The following is a 19,340-nucleotide window of genomic DNA, read 5'->3' as shown; positions in this document are numbered from 1 at the left end:
TTATTATTATTATTATTATTATTATTTTTTTTTTTTTTTGAGGAGCTGGATTTGAAAACATAAGGATTTTATACAGATATATTTAAAGAAAAGGAAATTATTCGGAAATGTAGTAAATTACGTCTGATATGAGAAGTGTGTGGCAATGGAAGTGCAAACGTTGAGGTTTCTAGTGAAGGAAAGGAATGTAGAAATACAAAACACACAATAAATGTAATGTGAAGAACGCAAAACTTTTATTAATTCAGAAACACTGAATCTTTTACTTAATGTCCACTTTCCTGGCTGCAGATTTAATGACAATATGAATGAGCACTTCAGTCATAATGCCCTGAGCCTAGAGTTTTCCTAGTATCAGGTCATCTTCAGAAGACTTGAAAAAGATATTGTCACAGTATCAAAGATTAAATTGGTAATAAATAAATGTAGCCCATATAAATCACCTGAAGATGACGGCATCTTTTCTGTTTTCTTGCAGAAAGGGCCTGAAACCCTTTATATTGTATTATGCCATCTCTTCAGGGCAAACCTAACCTCTAGATATGTCCCACAAACCTGGAGACTTAGCAGAGCATAGTATTTATTTGTAAGCATGGTTGAACAAATCAAACCGATGCTAAGGCATTTAGATCTACTACTTTACCATCATTCCTATAGATTGGACTATAATTTCCTACATAACAAGTAACATGCTAAGTTTGGGAGGTACTAATGTGAGAGCTTCAGAATCAGCTAGATTCAACATGTTTACCAACCTGGAAAATCCTGCAAATTCTGCACTACATAATATTGTTGTTAGAACCGAGGATGTCATAAGGGGAGGAAATTACTCTAGAAGCATTTTTATATATAGAGAGAGAGTATTTAATAACGCTTATTATAAATGTATGATAGAAACTGCACATAGCAGAGGTGTGGAATATACTTTACGTAGATGGATTATTTCCATGCTACATAACAGATGTATTCAAGGAAAACTCCTAGGAGAAATACGATATTCCCACTGAAGGGATGTCCACAGGGAGATAATTCTCCCTTGCTATGGAACCTTGTTGTTGATGGTCTTCTCAGAGACAGGAACAGGAAGGGATATTACCTACAAAGTTATGCAGATGATATCGCCCTACTTGTTACGAGAAAATTTCCTAATACATTTTCAGACATCATGCATGAATGGTGGACTGAAAGAAATTGCTGTATATAGTCGATGGGAAATCTGTGGCTTTAAGCCCAAAGAAGTTCTGATAAAGCATCTGCATGTCACATAACCATTTTGCTTTACGAATGATATTGTTAATGTGTTTGTTTCACGTCCACCTTGAATCTAATATTACACCAGATACTTAGCAGATTCTGAAGCTCTCACATTAGTACCTCCCAAACTTAGCGGTCAAATTCTCTAAGGTTTCTCTTTCTTGTAAATGGAACAACTTTTTTCGAGGCCTTCTCTCATGCATCAGTTAATTCGTTGCCTTGTGAACCAAGTAGCTAGTTCTCGGATCATGTGCACTGCCTTCTTTCTGGGACTTATGAAGTATATATGTGATGAAACGTTTTTCTAAGACTGTACACTGTAAAAAATAAGTATAGAGGTTACTCTGTGACTTTGCTATTGGAGTGGTTATATCTTACTGCAGATAACTTTGCAGTCTTTAATTTTGCTTCTGTTTCATAAACCTGTGTGACATAAGTGGTAATTCCCACCACTCATTTGACAGTAGTTACCAAATCTGTCTTCCAGGTCATCTGCCTGCACCCTACCAGTTAAATAGTTCCTATGCATTGTTGATCCAATATGAAGGGTACACGGGAATAACGATCAAGGTCCATTTTAGAAAGTTTCGAGAAAAACTAATTTTAAAGTTTAAACACTTAATACTTTCTTATCTGTGTATTTAATAGAAATTGACGTTTTGGAATGTCAAGAACGATGATTTTTTATTACTACCTAGACCACATGATAGTACTTCTTTTCCACTATAAGATAGCATTATTAACTCAATTTCGATTTTTGATGGACCTTGATCGTTTTTCCTGTGTACCCTTCATATGAAAGTTCCTATGCATTTTCTTTCAGCTCTTGGGGGGGGGGGGAGTAGTAAATAGTCTTTTTTTGTTTATAGCATTGTTATCTAAGACAATGCAAATTATAAAAGGGCCAAACAATTTTAATATTTTCTTATGTACTTTACATGGGTCACAATGAAGAGCTTTTTTTGTAATTGTTGGTGAAATTCATTGTCTATAATGTTATATGCTCCTGAAAAATTTGGTGGTCTGGGTTTAATGAGAGCTACTTGGGAAGATTTTCTCTAGCACATTACTTCAACAAAATGATGATCATCTCCATTTTGTCCATCATCTGCATGATAGAAAAGCTTCTGCATTATCCAAACTAGCAATAACTTCTGCTGATGCCGCTTAATGGACTGGTCGACGTATTCAAAATGAATAAGATTAATACAAGACCTGGACTAGCCATTCCTCAAGGGGTAAAGGTGCAATTCTCTATTCTGAGATTCCTAAAACAAACTCATGGGTCTCTAACAAAAGACAACGGTCTTCTTAAGAATGTCATGTGATATCTCTGCTGTTTGTACTGTGCCGGGCAGAAGTTTCAGCACAACCCGCTGTAGTTTTCCAGAATGCAGCAAGATTGAAACCTTGAACATGTGCTGGAATCATGCTCAAAAGGCAAACTTCTCATTAATGCAAGACATCACAAAGTTAGAACTGCATTGGCCTTTACCCTAAAATCCTTAGGATGGAAAGTTCATTAAGAAATCCGTCCCTTCCAACAGTTCACATCGCAGAGCTGATATAATTGCAATAAACAGATGTACACAAAAAGCAATCATTATCGATCCTACTATCAGATTTGAGAGAGATTTATAACAGGCCAATGAAGTGGATAAAGAGAAAAAGTCAATCTATGGGCCCTGCATCCCTTATTTGGCATTGAAGTATAATCTTTCAGAAGACAACTGGCTTATTATTGGTTGTAGAGGAGGAATTTCTAAATTATCATGGACAATTCTGAAACATCTTAAAGTTCCTCTCAACTGGTTGTATGGAACTTCCGTTTCAATAATTAAGGACTCTTTGAAGATTCTTCGCCATCATTTATATTTCAACCAACCAAACAATAATTGAATAATAAATAATTCTTTTTTTTTTTTTTCAGACTTATAATCCCAGTGAAAATTATTTAGTACAAATCCATAATATTTAATTCTATGTTATTCCTTTAATTTTTTTTAAATCACTTACTTTGTAAATAGATTTCTGTAATTCAGGATTCCTGTCGTCACCGATATTCTTCAGCTGATGTCACTGTGATTAAATATATAATGTTTTGCAATGTATGGTTTCAAGATTATGTTATTATAAGATAACAGAAAAATCTTGGGTTTATTTGAATAATGAACATTAAATCAGGTTAATAAATTATTCCTATTATTTTTATTATCCTCTACAAAGTTAAAGGAATGAAACTAACAGCACACTAGGCCAGTAATCAATCTGCTTTAGGCTATTTACAACTTGTCATTTACATTACGAATTTGTGAATATATACGGTATATTATAAAATAGAATTGGAAATTTAATTCATATAGAAATTGTGGGATTTTATTGTGATGAGAGAGAAACTAATTAAAATTACGACATTGAATTGATTAAAACTACAATTTCTTTAACTGTAAGTAGCAGCCAGTTTCTGCAGACGATCGGGCAGACGCACCTTGGCAGTGTTGTGACTTTGTCTCCTAGGTAGTGTGGGTGTAACCGGAATATGAAGAGAACTTCTTGATTTCATTTGAAATATGCACGCGAAAATAAATCCAGCTAAGGATCATGATGGTAGTGCATGAGAAGTCCATGCATGTGCAGGCTTTGTCTCACAGCCAAGCTCTTCCTGTAGTGAGCCACTCCTTTCTCCCTGGACTAAAATGATCGTATTTTAAATATCTAATTAATTTAGACTTTTATCTGATATTTTATAAAGTTTTTATGACTGCAATATCTATTATTGTTTTTATTTTTAACAGTAGAACATGACTGATCGAGTATATATGAACTTCCACTCCAAGGGTGAAGGTTGGGATTTTGGGATGGTCCAGAAGCCATAGATCGAGCTAAAGATGTTACTTTTTTAATTATCCAGTATGGAGTGTTGTGTACTATACGAAACTGTTACGTCTTATTAAGTTATAAAGTGCTATCGAAAAGTCCCTCTGCAGCTCCATTAATTCTAGTAACCCTGTAGAAAGTTCGCACTCCCCCATTCATTCGAGTTTGACAATCTCACACTCCCAGTCCATTATATGCTTAGCGGCCAGTGCTGCCCTTGAATTCTCTGACTAGTGGATTCTCGGCTACACAAGCACTGTGGAGACTTCTCGATTGCACTGTATAATTTTCGCACTGATCCCCTGGTAGAGGGGAAGAGAAGGCCTGAAATAAAATAAATACTAATACATCATCTCCAGAATGGTGTATTATAATATCTTCTTGCATTCGATTTAGGGGGAAGCATACATCTTCTCGAAACAATATTGCGGAAAGGAAATTGCTGCACGTAAAAGTAGACAACATTTAAGTGCCATATTATACCTCTGAGATGTGAAAGAAGCCTACTAAGTTCACAATCAGGTGAAGTGTAGAAATGATTATTCTTACGGAAAGCCACACCCAAGAATGCACGACTTTCTTCTGCTTCAAAGGATTCTGATAGATGTACAGTATGTAGTGATACATACTAAAAATCGTTTGATACTCACTGGTAGGCCTATATTCTAATGCACTGTTGCAGGCTCCTCGAAGAAACTAGCGCACAGGAAGTTTTGGTTATGACAATGAAAATCGTGGAAGTTATAGACGTATATATTTTTTAAAACAGAATTCTCCAATAATGTAGTAAATTACGATACTTTTAAAATGAGAGAAGCGTCATAATGAAGATGAATATGTGGTTTCTAGTACAAAAAAAAAACTTTACAATATAAAAAACACGAGAATATGTAGTGCTAAATACGTAAAAATATAATGCAAGAAGCGTGAAAAAATAGTACAATACCGTACAACAAATAATAGTGAAACAAAAAAAGAGCAGATTTGTCTCAGTTTGTCGAATGCGCATCATTATATTTACGAAAAGGCACTTTTCAGTGCCAATAATTTATTTTGTGTGCACAAGGTTGGAATTTTGAAGTAAGACGGAAAGGGTGCAATCCATGTTCTGGAGTTTATCCTAATTTATTTTGTGTGCACAAGGTTGAAATTTTGAAGTAAGAGGAAAAGGAAGGAATCCGTGTTCTGAAATTTATCCAAGATAATTGTTGCCAGCAAGGTATCAGCATACTGAAATTTTCCCAGTAACTTATCTGTGCTACAAAACTTTTTTTTCTAAGACAACATAAAAAGCATTAAGCAAAAAATATTATATTTATTAACAAGAAATATTCTTGGGGTCAAAAAATAGACTAGAGATAAGTGGCATGAAATTCTAAAGCACGTAAGATGCGAGGGTTACGTAAATGTCACATATGATTTCTCCAGTTTAGAAGACCCTAAAACATAACCACACTCCGACGGACATAACATGCGAGAAGTCCAGAACTAATTACTAGGAAAATGGTCGGGTTCCCTAGTATTACGTCCTAAACCGTTCGAATGTTACATATATTAACAGTAGGGCTACAACAGCACTTGCATTAGAATATGTACTGGAGGTATAAACCTATTTTATGCTGAAGTATTTATTGCTGCAAAATAAAATCTGTTTGTTACTACAGCATAAAAAAAAACCAATGATGCATTGTGCCTTCTCGACTTGAGAATTATCATACAAATTTGTTTATTTGATATAACAAGACATGTGGGCTACACGTGCAATATTCTTAGCGGTATACTAATGAATATTACCTTTAACGTATTGACAAACTAAAATACCAAATTGAATTTTCAAGAACATCTTGTTCTACAAAATACAAAGTAATTTAATTTCCTGCGTTATTTAAATGCGTTAAAATGTTTCTTTAAACAACGTATCATACAAGATGAACTTACAATTTTTAGATTAATTTCATACCCACCTCAGTAGCTTCACGCTGCGTCTCCTAAACGGACAGAAACCAATGGACGATCAACAAGACCCGTTCTTAAAGTTACCACGAGCAACCAATTACCAAATCCATTTCAAAGATAATACACGTAACGAACTCACCAAAGAGTGAAATCATCCAAAAAAATAAATAGCGAAAGAAGGGAAATAGCCCGAAATCGAAATCGAAAGAGATTTGGGAGGACAAATTTAAAAGGTACACAAAACGCGTCCTTGCAAGGGGTTGGGGGCTCTACAAAACTAAATATGTGAGCTCCAAGCAACGAGATAGAAAGAGAAGACTATAGAGTGGCCATGTTGTCCTGTACAGCGCTCTTTGCGGTGCCACAGCGAAACACGGCAGATCTGAGCTAAGCGCCCACCTTTGTAAAAATTCGTCTGCTTACAATGTTGTTTAACGGAGGTAAGGAGTACAAAAAAACGAAGAAAAAACATGCCTGTTGTGTGTGCTGCATATAACTGCAATGTCAAAAGGAAAAAGACAACTGATATATCATATTTCATGTAAATTTTATGAAGTTAAGTCCATAGTTTTGTTAATTAGCAGCATTTTTTTTCATGCATAAATGTGTAACAACGCCCGGCATAAACAAAATAAATGGTTCACTGGTAATGTACTTAAACTAAATACGGATAAAACCAATACAATTCCGTTTCAGACCCAGTGAAAAACAAATAGCAATACAACATTAAAACTGTATTTCGTCACCGGCATCCTTTATTTCTGCTCCTTCTGTCCTTACTGCTTATACAAGAAGACGATGAGCTGTAGCTTATAAGAAGTAGGCCTATTTCGAAGACAAACGATTAATCAAATAAATGGTTCACTAGTAATAAAGTTAAACTAAATACGGATAAAACCGCTACAATTCCGTTTCAAACCTAGTAATAGCAATCAAATATTAAAACTGTATTTCGACACTCGCATCCAAAATAACGCAAAACTCTGGGGTAGGTCGTATTGTTGTTAGTATTTTGACTGGAAGGACATGAAAGAACATAATTGAGCACCCAGGTGCAATAATGGGGTAAGTATGAATATATTTCGTAACTACTTACCTCATTATTGTACGTGGGTGCTCAATTATACACTAATAATTATCTGTGGTGCCACAGCCCTTGAAAGGCTCAGACAGACCAGCCGGCTGTTGGCCTCACGTTCACATTTCGATAATAATTATACTTTACTGTAACAGAAAAAACTGAAAGCGTGTTTTGTCATGTTTCACCCACGTTACAAGCTTGGAGGTAAAGGTTGTTTACTACATATAGGGCCTACTTTCATTCTATATCTTATGGTATAGTAAATAGTTTTGCAACGTGTAGAGACTGGGAAAACAATTTAATAAAATCATCCGAATCATACTCGTTCATTTTATAGGCAATCTTGCAGGTCGCATTTAAAAGAATCTAGGAATATTAACATTTTCTTCAGTATATTTGCTAGGACTTCTTGTCATACTACATGACAATTTTGCTTAGCTTATTCTTTTAAGCATTCCTTCTAGGAATAGCTCAAGTGTTTTAAATTTAGCGTACATAAGTTTAGATTAAGTTCCTAGCACGTATTTGGCGAAATACTAGGTTTTTCCACTTCAATTTAACTGATTTATGCAAACGAAATTAAGACAGCTGACGATTCTAATGTCAGTTATCACCACGCCCACTTTGTTTCGGGCGCATAAGTTCATTACCGACGGTCGTTCAATTTTCTTCAAACATGGCGGCGCAATGACCACTCTATAGCTTTCTCTTTCTAACTCGTTGGCTCCAAGCCTGGACGTAACCTCTTAGGTACCACATACGCGAGGGGGGACGGAGATTTGATCAAGTGATCACGGAACGGGGCGAGGAGGAGATGGCTGGTGTTTGCCGTTAGGATGGCAAGACACTGTCATCTGTTGTTCGATGACAAGGCATGTGAAGGCCGTCGGAAGAAGCGCCGTGAAATCTAAATCTGCAATTTGAGAGCCTGCCACAGTATATACAGTCACGAAGCTTGAGTTGTGAGGGTGCTAGGAATAATAGACTTTGCCGGTACTATTTCGCATTGTCTGTAATGGGGTGATATTAGCGATCCTAGTGGTTGGCAATTATCTAAGGATGCATATTTACTGCGTATTGAGCTTCGTGACTGTATGTACTAGACTGTGGCCCTGTTATACTGTACTGTACCAAGTGGATATCCACGAATAAAAAGTCAATTGTACAATATCACCACACTCTAGTATATACAGTCGCGAAGCTCAATACGTAGTAAATATGCAAACATTAGATAGTTGCTCACCACTAGGATCGCTAATATCACCTCATTACAGGCAATGCAAAATAGTACCGTCACAGTCTATTGTTTCTAGCAATCTCAAAACTCAAGCTTCGTGACTGTATATAGTAGACTGTGATATCACCGAGTTAGAAAGCTTGAGATGTGAGGTTGTGAGGGTACTACGTGGTACAGTCATTAAGTTCTAAGACTTGACGCCTGGAGGGTAGGCTCCCAAAAGAATCTGGATTTATCACAAGATGCCGCATAACACGACGTACATTTAAACAGAACCACATTTTCCCTCAAAATAGTCTCCGTTGGCCGTTATGCACATTTGCCAACGTTGGTATAGCTGCTGGAAGCACCGTTGAAATATGTTGGCAGGAAGGTCCCGTATGGCTTCTCTTGTGGGAGTCATGACTTCTTCGGAAGAATGAAATCTACGCCCACGTAGGGTTGCTTTCATGCGAGGAAAGAGGAAAAATCGCATGGTGCGAGATCAGGTGAGTACGGAGGGTGTGAAAGAACTGTCACCTGTTGTCTTGCAAGTTCCTCTTGGACAAGGACAGAGCGATGTGCAGGGGCGTTGTCATGTAGCAACAGCCAATTCTTTGTACGCCATAGCTCAGGTCGCTTACGGCGAATTGAATCTCGTAAACGGCCAAGGATCTCTTTGTAGCGGGTTTTGTTCACAGTTGCACCTTCTGGGATGAATTCCATGTGAACAATTCCATTTGAATAAAAAAATAGTTCAAGCATCACCTTGCCTTTTGACCTGTCTTGTCGCGGTTTTTCTGTCGTGGTGATAACGGCGTTTTCCAGGTGGCGGATTGTCGTTTCAGTTGCGGATCGTAAAGGAAACACCAAGTTTCGTCTCCTGTTATTATCCGGTTGAGAAACGTCGGATCATCGTCAGCACTACTGATGAGGTCACCACAAATCTTCATGCGATCATCACATTGATCTTGCGACAGGATTCGTGGCACACTGTGCTGGGTAACACGAGACATGTTCAGGTCATCGACAGAATTTTGTAGCAAGTACCATGGCTGACTCCTACTGTTGCTGCGATATCGTCTACCGATTGGGAGCGGTTAGCACGTACCAACGTTGCAACTTCTTGGATCTTGCGTTCAGTTCGAATTGTTTGTGGCCGACCAGTACGCACATCATCTTCCAAACTGTCTCTTCCTTGCAAAAAACGTCGGTGCCACCTAAACACAACACTGCGACTCACTGCGTCCTCACCGTAAGCTTGCTGCATCATTTGAAACGTTTCGGCAGCAGTTTTGCCTAATTTCTGGCAGAACTTGATGTTTGCCCGTTGCTCAAACTGTGACATCTCGGGTTCCGACGTACGCATTCAAATCACCGTCACAACAAAGACCGTAGTTCTGCTTACAGTGCATGCACTCAACTGTCTCTTGTTGGGTCGAGAGACTAACTGACATGGTATCATACCATGGCGCCACCTATGCGCTATAGAGCACCACAACGCCACTATGCGCTCAGTATTAGAATTTAATGACTATACCACGTATACTTATAGCCGTCCATAAGAGCTGCAGGGCTGCAGCACTCCTTGCTTTGACAGGAAAATAAAAATACTGTATTTATTTTAATTTGTAGAAGAATTGTTACAGCTTTTATTGGTAAATTGCTTTATATTTCATCTGGCCGGGAATATGTACTATTATCTTATGCATAATCTTTTTTGCGTGTCGACTATATTGGAATTAACACTGCATTCAAAGTCGTCCTGGGATCTGCAGGGAGGGACAGTTCGTAAGCGAGTGTGTCTTCTTTGGTCAGGGGGTAGAGAGGTGAAGGGAAGCAGAGGGAAACTGCCGCTGTTTAAAACCCATATTTCGCTGCAGTGGCTTGCAGAGCCAGGCTACAAGGGAAGATCTTTCCTCCCCTCCCACACCGCTATTGTAATGTTGCGTCAAATGGATTCTCTATTCCCTTGAAACTTAATGACAAAATGTTTATTTTCTTTTCACATACTTATTGTTGTAGAATCTTATCGAGTTAATATAACGAAATTAATATTCTCTTTTGCCTTATTATTACGTATATATCCAGCCTCCAGCAGAACCTCATATTTGCCTTAACTCAAAATGATTGCGCGAGTAGAATCCTTTTGATATAGCACGTAAAATACGAAAGAGACTTCTTTTCCAGTTTTAGAAAATTGTTGACCATCAGTATATCTGAGTGTTGCTTTGGTGTGACGTCTTAATACCGTAACTTAACCAGTGCAAATTTGCAAGCATGAGTGTGTGTGAATTACAGAATATTCATTTTATTTTTCTCAACTTTCCCTTGCGGAGAAGATTGATGTAATGAAGTGAAATTAAAGGGTCGTCCGTTACCCGACTTAAATCTTACTCAAGCTTCATCCAGCCGAAATAGTGCATATATGTAAGGAAGTACAGAGTGATTTATATAGAACTGACACATGTCTTTCATTAATTGTTTCAAAACGAATTGTGCTAGCGACAACTTATTATACCTAAAATGTAGAGGAATTTTGGGAGATTATTTACCTCTATAGCAAATGTTGAAAATGTCCTCCATCCTGCATAAGGCACAACTCAACACGTTGTTCCATGTTACTGGCCACTCGTTGGAGGACTCTGTTGTTAGCTTGAATCTCCTGTGTGATGTTGTGCTTCAGATCGTCCAATGTCTGGGGACGTGTGGCGTAAACCCTGTCTTTTAAGTAACCCCATAGAAAGAAGTCCGGCATTGTCAAATCCGGAGATCTCGGTGGCGACAGGTTCCTGGAAATTATTCGGTCGTCACATAACCGGATAAATGGAACCATGCTTCATCTGTGAACCATGTGATGGACAATATGGAAGGATTTTGCACAATGAACGTCTGAAACCAACGACAATAATTTAATCTTTTATCCTTATCTGGTTCCTGTAGCTGATGAACAACCGTAACCCTATATGGCTTTAGGCTCTCTGACACATTAAGTAGGTGTACCCTGTCTCCTGTGACAAACGTCTTAATAATTTTTTGGGTCACTGCTCCAGTCGTGCTCTTACGTCAACAACAACCGTGGGAAGCCTAGATGAACGATGCTTGCCCTTTTCACTCACCAGAGATCCAGTTGTTTCCAATTTGTTTACCAGTCCCAGTATTGTGTTTCTTTTGGGAGGATTGCGAACATCAAATTCTCTCTGGTATGCCCTTTGAGTAGCTGTAATTGAATTCGTAATCCAGTATTGCTTCACAAGGAAGAGTCGTTGATTTAATGTGTACTGCATTTTCACGTTGACACAAAATGTCGAAAAAAGCTGCCAACAATAGGAATAAATTCATAGTCGACACTTTATATCACCACTTTGCAAAGTGAAACTTTTGACGAAAGTTGCTCTTTCATAAAACATAAACATCTGCGCATCTAGTGCTGCCAACAATAGGAATAAAACATAAACTTCTGCGCATCTAGTGACAAGGAATCGAAACTCCAGAACATTCTGCTTAATTTGGTGCTAAAATTGGGTCAGTGCTGCCAACAATAGGAATAAAACATAAACATTGCGCATCTAGTGACAAGGAATCGAAACTCCAGAACATTCTGCTTAATTTGGTGCTAAAATTGGGTCATTGAATGAATTTCTAACGGAATAATTAAAGAAAGAAATGTGTCAGTTCTATATAAATCACTCTGTATAACAATAAAATTTACGCTAAGCATTTGTGATTACGTGGATGTGAGAAAAAAAAATCTGTATTTTGTTTTCCTTGCCTCCTCTTCGGTGGTGATGCTGCATGGACTAGGAGTGGTCAGGGGCGGTTATTCAGGTGAAGTAGGTGAAGTGCTACTTCTTCTCTTTATGTGTAAAACACAATTTTATCTTGTATTAATAATTAATTCTAGTTATTACTGGTACCGTATTTATAAAATAAAATAAGTTTTCTTTTCAGTCGTTATGAACAGTGTTTGGTTGTATAAATTGTATCTGTAACCGTCCGCTGAATAGAATAATGCCAACTGTTACGAGCGCCGAGCGGTGTCTATTAGATACTGCAGAGGGGTTCCCATTCTCATACAGCACTTGGTTTCCATGGTAACGTGACGTCACTCACTAAAGAAAGATTGTATGAGTGAAGTGCGTTTCTGAGTCTTTCAGTTACGGAGAATTGTCAGGGCTATTGTTTAAGAGCTGTGAAATTTTACAGTATGTACTACCTGACTCGAGGATAGTATTCTCATTCCCTGTGTCCAAGCAGCCACCCCTGCAGTGGTAAATTAGCTGGCTCCATGCTATTTTATCAGGAATACACCTCACATACATGCGCAAAGTTTAAAAGTTGTTTTCCGCGGCGTGTATTATTTCTTCTCATGAGCTCAGCAGTTTTGTTCCAGCTCTTGTATTTGAAAGTTTAATGCGCGCGTAAATGTACACGTCATGTAGTTTAATACTGTGTACGTATACAGCATATTAACTTATTATTTAATGTATTTAGAGTATATTAGTGATAAGTATATATAGTGTATTAATCCTACATCTAAGTGTATATTAGATGTTTAATCACTATAGTGATATTATACAAATACGAGTACTTAGGTACCAGTACACCGAAAATGTTGATAAATGAGTGCGAACTATGTATTCCGAAACTGACACAGTTATAATTTATTAGAAATGCCGTTTTGTACACTTAAATATGAGGACAAAAAAAGATGTTTTAAATTCAGGACGACCTACAGTCCATTGTTCTTTGTTTTAAAAAGTGCTAAGAAAATAGAGAAGTTGTATAAAATAACTTAAAGAAAAAGTCTTCCGTTGAAGGAAGCTTTTCTTTTTGAAAATATTGAAAATTTCACTCGAAATGCTACATCAAAAGAGAGACTTCCATCACTAACCCCATAGTTTTGCATAGAGATATACTGTCCAACCTCAGTGTTAAACTCAGACATTTTATGAAGACACCAACGACAAATTTCCTGCTTTAAAAGATAGGAGGATTGATTTGGTATGCAAGAAATTGGGTGAGTCCTGAAATAAATTAGTTTTCCTGTTTGCATGTATTCTAGAACTAGTAAAATTGAACGTAGTTTACGGATAGTAGGCCTACTTATTACATTGGTAAAACTGTTCATGCATTTATTTATGTGAACAGCACTTCACCTATTTTTTGACCGCGTGCCGCTACTGGGAGTGGTGTGACACATTTAGGACATTTGCCCCTGAAAAGCAAAATGCACGAATCTTCGCAGTCTCACCTGAAAAATGTTGTTTCATTGGCTATGTTAGGCAAAACTAATATTGCTGTGCAATTAAGTGAAACGAACAACTAACATTCTCAAACATAATCAAGAAGTGAGAAAAAATCGTGAAATTATTTTTAAAAAATATTGATTGTATCAAATTTTGTGGCCAATATGAACTTCCCCATAGGGGAAATGATGAAAAAACGATTCGAAGAATCCTGGTGTATTTCGTGGGTTGCTACAGTTCGCGAGTAATCTAATGAAATGAGCCTCTCAAAAATCATTTGGAACATGCCACTGTTGAAAGGTAATTCTAAGACAATTCAGAATACACTGGTAGATTGCAAGTTGAGTGTCTGCCGATCTGAAATTCAGACTGAAATCGATGGTATTAGTTTTTTTTTAGCGATTAGCAAATGATGCCACAGACATCTCCCAACTAATTCAGGAAGTTTTGGTTTTTCGATATGTAGTGGATTTATTTCTGTCCTATACTTATTAGTAATGGTATCAAGAAGTGAAATTTGTATGTACCAAAATCTACTGCAGCTCTCCCAATCCACAAGTTCACGAGCCGCAACTGATAGGAACAATAGACTATTTCGCATTGTCTGTGATGAGGCGATAATAATGATAATAACGATCCTAGTGGTTAGAAACTATCTATGGATGCATATTCCCTACGTATTGAGCTTCGTGACTGTATATACTAAGACTGTGGCATTAGCATGGATAAATATAATCGTCGGCCTACAGGTGAAACACACTAAGTCGAAAATCATAGTTTTGAGATAAATGCGATTGAATAATTCGTTGATATGTAAACTGTATTTGCCGCTATATTTACGAACATTTCAACAAATTTTCTTTGCAGATATCACCGTACATCTACAGTTATAATTTGCAGGAAAAAATTACTAATTGTTAATTATTTTGTGCTATTTATATTAAATTAATGGGAGATGTTGACAGCGGACACTGAGTGTGTTTCACCAGACTATTGTAGGCAGTGGACATCTAATTTCAACAGTTGCTGTTGACTGTTCTGCTTAATAAAAATGGAAATGCCCAATGTTTTAGTGTTACTTTTCCTACAGGTATTGACATTTTATCCCAATATACAGTTTACGATATGTTCAGAATTAACAAAATTAGCTAATATATTGACTTAATTTAAATTGTTTTGGTTCGAAAACTATTATAGAATCGGTAATTTATTGAGACAGTAAAAAACCTTCTCTTTCCAGATTAATTGGAAATAGAAAAGATTTAAGCAAATTACATTTAATTTAAATTATTTCTTTTGGAAACCAAATAACATATTTTATACTATTATTGATGATACAGAAAAAAAATAATAAAAGATTCAAATAAAGAAAACACATGAAATAGAATGGAATAATAGTATTGATTCATGATTAACAAATTTTTTCACACATTGCAAGTCAAAATCAAATTTTAATTATGTTTTCAATTACAGCATATTCCAGTGTTTTTAGTGACATATTTCTCGGTTGCAAGTCAAGAGTAGAAGATTTAAATGACGAATCCTTACTGGCTCTCTTTTTGTCAGCAAATTTTTCATCATCTTGCAATATTTAGACTTTTCATAAACCGTACGTGTTACACACTGGTCTTTTTTTAGACTTGAAGAAATACAAATTGAAGTAATTGAAATATATTAATCGATAAGTGACATATTTCTCGGTTGCAAGTCAAGAGTAGAAGATTTAAATGACGAATCCTTAGTGGCTCTCTTTTTGTCAGCAAATTTTTCATCATCTTGCAATATTTAGACTTTTCATAAACCGTACGTGTTACACACTGGTCTTTTTTTAGACTTGAAGAAATACAAATTGAAGTAATTGAAATATATTAATCGATAAGTGACGAGGCTAACTGGTGCAACAGTTTTACTCAAGCACTCTTCTTTGAAAGTTAACTGGTGCAACATTTTTACTCGAACGCTCTTCTTTGTAAGGAAAATACATTTCTTAAATATTCAGATTTAAATCCAAACGTTTACGTTGAGACGATTTTCTAGTGTTGTGACTTGAGACAGCAAGGAACACAGATCACACAAGCAAGGAAACTATTTTTGTGCGAGATTGTACGTATTTGCTTGGTTTCCGCACAAAACCAATCCGCGGAAAGTCTAAAATTCCACATTCAGTATTCCCAACCTAACACACATAACAATTTCCCTCTTCTTACCGCTTAAGTGACATATTGATTTTACTGCTTTAGGCTTTTAACATATTATTTTTAGAGACTTTCAATATAGTAATAATTATAAATTGGAAACTTACCACTGCAATTTCACCTAAATTGCACTGTTAATTATTGTTTTTAAATATTTGCAAAAATTAAGTAAACTCTACAACTCCACTAAAGTTACTGCATTCGTGATGCATGTAATATTAAGGAAGCCGTTTGTTTTAAGTTCGCATTTATAGACTGGGGGGGGGAGATAGACGTATATCACGGCCTGCTGGAGTATAGTAAACACAGAAAACATTTTAAAGCAACAATGTTGAAGATAGATATTTTTGTTTTGCAAATTTGCCGTCATTGAACAGAAACCAAGATGGAGATTTCATTGCAACGAATTAGAAATTCCTCTTTCAGGTATGTAATAAACGATCTTCGCACAAAATAATGTACGATACACGAGCGGTATGTTTTCTTTCAATTCTCGGAAATTAAAAACGCTCAAATACGTTTCGCTTTTTCAAACTTTTCCTCGAACATGAAAACTTCAACATACCGCTCTTGTAACGTATATTACTAGTGTGAATGTACAACGGCGTCAATGTTTTGATCGCTAGTTTTATTGTTGGGGGTATTTTTTCTTTGTTTGTCACTGTTACTAAAATTCCCATTGTTACTTCTCCCCAAAAAGTTAATGATAGTAATAATGGTACATATGTTAGAAGTGCACAGTCTTGCAAATTAATTGTTGACACATTCTGGTATTCTCTCCATTTATTCGGAAATAATATGACTTGAAATTTGTACGTTAATTTGCTCTATCATTGCGGAGTCCACACTCTTTAAGTATATCAAGGACTTAAAGTATTTAAGATATCCCCGTAACATGCCATCAAGGGCAACGTTAGCTCCCAGAACTGCAATTTTCATTTCATTGTTCTGAAATTTTACCAGAGCCGTAAATTAATTTTGTGCAGTCAACAATTTTAGGAACTTTTGACGATTACGGTTTACCTCCTGTAGATTTATAATCTTGTATTTCGTCTTTCTGAACCATCACCAGAGACATGTTGCTCACCTTCTGTTTCTACCACCACTTCTTCGTCACCTAAATACTCTTTTGGTGGTCCAGCTGTTTCTTTGATGGAGTTCTCACTTATTCATACGAAACAATATAATAATAATAATAATAATAATAATAATAATAATAATAATAATAATAATAATAATAATAATAATAATAATAGTAAATCCAACTAGAAACAACTTCTTGCCTCTTTAAACCACTGGTAATCGAGTTATTAATCGTACAAAACAATAAAACAATACAATAATAATAATAATAATAATAATAATAATAATAATAATAATAATAATAATAATAATAATAATAATACTAATACTAATAATAATAATAGTAAATCCAATTTGAAACAACATTACCATCTTCTTGCCTCTTTAAACCACTGCTAATCGAGTTATTACTCATACAAAACAATAAAATAATAATAATAATAATTATTATTATAATTCACCTTGAAACAACATTGTCATCTTCTTGCCTCTTTAAATCACTGCAAATCGCGTTATTATCCAATAAACAGTAAAATAATATCCATACGCATGTACAACTCACAAATGAAAATGGACACAAATAATAAGATATTTGGTGCAAATTTCCACTTTCGCAACCCAAACCTTTTCAGAGTAACCAATAATAGTTACGTGAAAAACATTAAGTCACCTTAAATGTAGGTTTGATTTCAACTGCATAAAACAAGACGGAAATTGACAGGTGAAACCCACTAACGGACTTAGTGTCTTGCACGTGTTTATTTTCGTTCATTTCGCACTTAGTGGAAATTTAAATTATTGTTTATCTCATAAAGAATTACTCGTATTAGTGTGTTTCACCTGTAGGCCGACAATATAATATATTTATCTATGGCATTACCACCGAGTCCTTACCACACCATATCGTAGAAATGAGAAATATGTTCCCAAACTGAAGCAGCAGAAAGCAGCTATTTATTTGGTAGAAAAAGCGCGGGATTTCGAAACCGCTATTTGAATACGTGTTGTATTGCGTATCCGAAAGCTAAATGTTTTTGTTTAAAGGAACAATACTTCCTTTGCGAGATACCTTTAATACCGTGTTTCTGCTGTCAGCAGAGTTGCTAGGTTTTCTGCAAGAGAAATCGGGAAATCAGACGCTAACTTAAGACATTGACTTATCAACACTTTATCTTTATCACAAGATTTATAGCAGTTTTCTGCAAAGTAGTGTTTGCGTGCTTTTTAATGTAATAGGGCTATTCGCCTCGTGAGAAACACTAAATTACGAAGGACACACAGTACAGTGAACACTATAATACTTTTTATTAATCACGAATGTTTTAACCATTTGCTACTAAATTAACTTTGCAACTTTCGTTTTCGGAACCGGTACTGCAACAGTTTCACTATCTGACGAATCCATATTGAAACATAGTTCACTAAACTATAAAACGCAACAATTGTATTTGTCTGTTATTAGTGTTAAATATTGTGACAGTCAGGAGTCGATCGCGTCTCACAGGGGTCAGGGGCGCACGAGAAAACGCGGTGAAGAAGGTTGCGGCCTCTCGGGTCTGCAGGGGACAGACGTAAGAGGGGCGCGAGGTGGAGGCGCGGACGTGACGAAGGGTGAGGGGAAAGTAAGCAGCTGGTGACTGAGGGGAGAAATCCAGAGAAGTCTGGATAGGCGTCATCCTCTCGGTATCTGAAGACTGATCGCGAACTCTCCAGAAACTATGGTTTAGTTATAAATACAACACGCGAGTGAACTTGAGTTAGTTAGTTGTTGTGGTCGTTGGACAGCAAGCCAGCCAGTCCTGTGTAGCAGTGAAGCCAGCTTCGAGACCGAAGTGCGACTGAATTGTGTCCGTAACTGTGGGAGCCGGAAGTCCTGAGTTTGAGTGCAGTGGACCGCAGTTGGGGGACCTGAGTTCGAAGTTCAGTGGACTGTCTCTGAAGGTCTAGGGTTCGATATACTGTGAACTCGAGTGACGGAGCTAGAAGAACTAGCCAAGGCAAACGAACTGTGAACTGAGAACTGACAGTTCTGTTTTGTAAATAGTGCTTTGTAAACATTAGTTAAGATTAACAGTTCATTGTTGTTCTCAATAATCCAAGTAAATTGTCACTGTCGTCTGTGGAGTGCAATAACGAATACTGTGTTACTGTGTGGAGTGGAAATCCCATTGTTGACGGGAGTAGAATTAAATTGTAGAAAGTGATTATTATTGTTGAAATAATAAAATTACATTCTTGTTTTGTAATAAAGTTACAATATGATATCAAACACTATCTTTTTGCCATTCAACGCTCTTAAAATACACAGACAAAGACGAAAAAGGTTCCAGCACCACTTGTGTGAGAATAACTTGTTTTTTCGACAGAGCACGTTTTTTATTTGTGACATGAAGTCCAGTTTTTAAATGCGTTTATCACACACTTTCCAC

General features: G+C 36.5%; 1 protein-coding gene across 1 annotated transcript in view; it reads right to left on the bottom strand.

Annotated features, from left to right (window-relative positions):
* The window catches only part of RpLP0 (ribosomal protein LP0), a 36,340-nt gene extending 30,105 nt beyond the window's left edge, over window positions 1–6,235 (bottom strand). Inside the window, exon 1 of the mRNA XM_069833238.1 lies at window positions 6,096–6,235. The gene's annotated coding sequence lies outside the window, so the exon portion shown is untranslated. The remainder of the gene's footprint in view (window positions 1–6,095) is intronic.
* Window positions 6,236–19,340: the final 13,105 nt, after the last annotated feature.

The sequence above is a fragment of the Periplaneta americana genome, chromosome 8 (assembly GCF_040183065.1).
Source record: "Periplaneta americana isolate PAMFEO1 chromosome 8, P.americana_PAMFEO1_priV1, whole genome shotgun sequence".
Lineage (NCBI taxonomy): Eukaryota > Metazoa > Arthropoda > Insecta > Blattodea > Blattidae > Periplaneta > Periplaneta americana.
The sequence above is the reverse complement of the archived record's forward strand: the minus strand, read 5'-3'. Positions and strand labels throughout refer to the sequence as shown.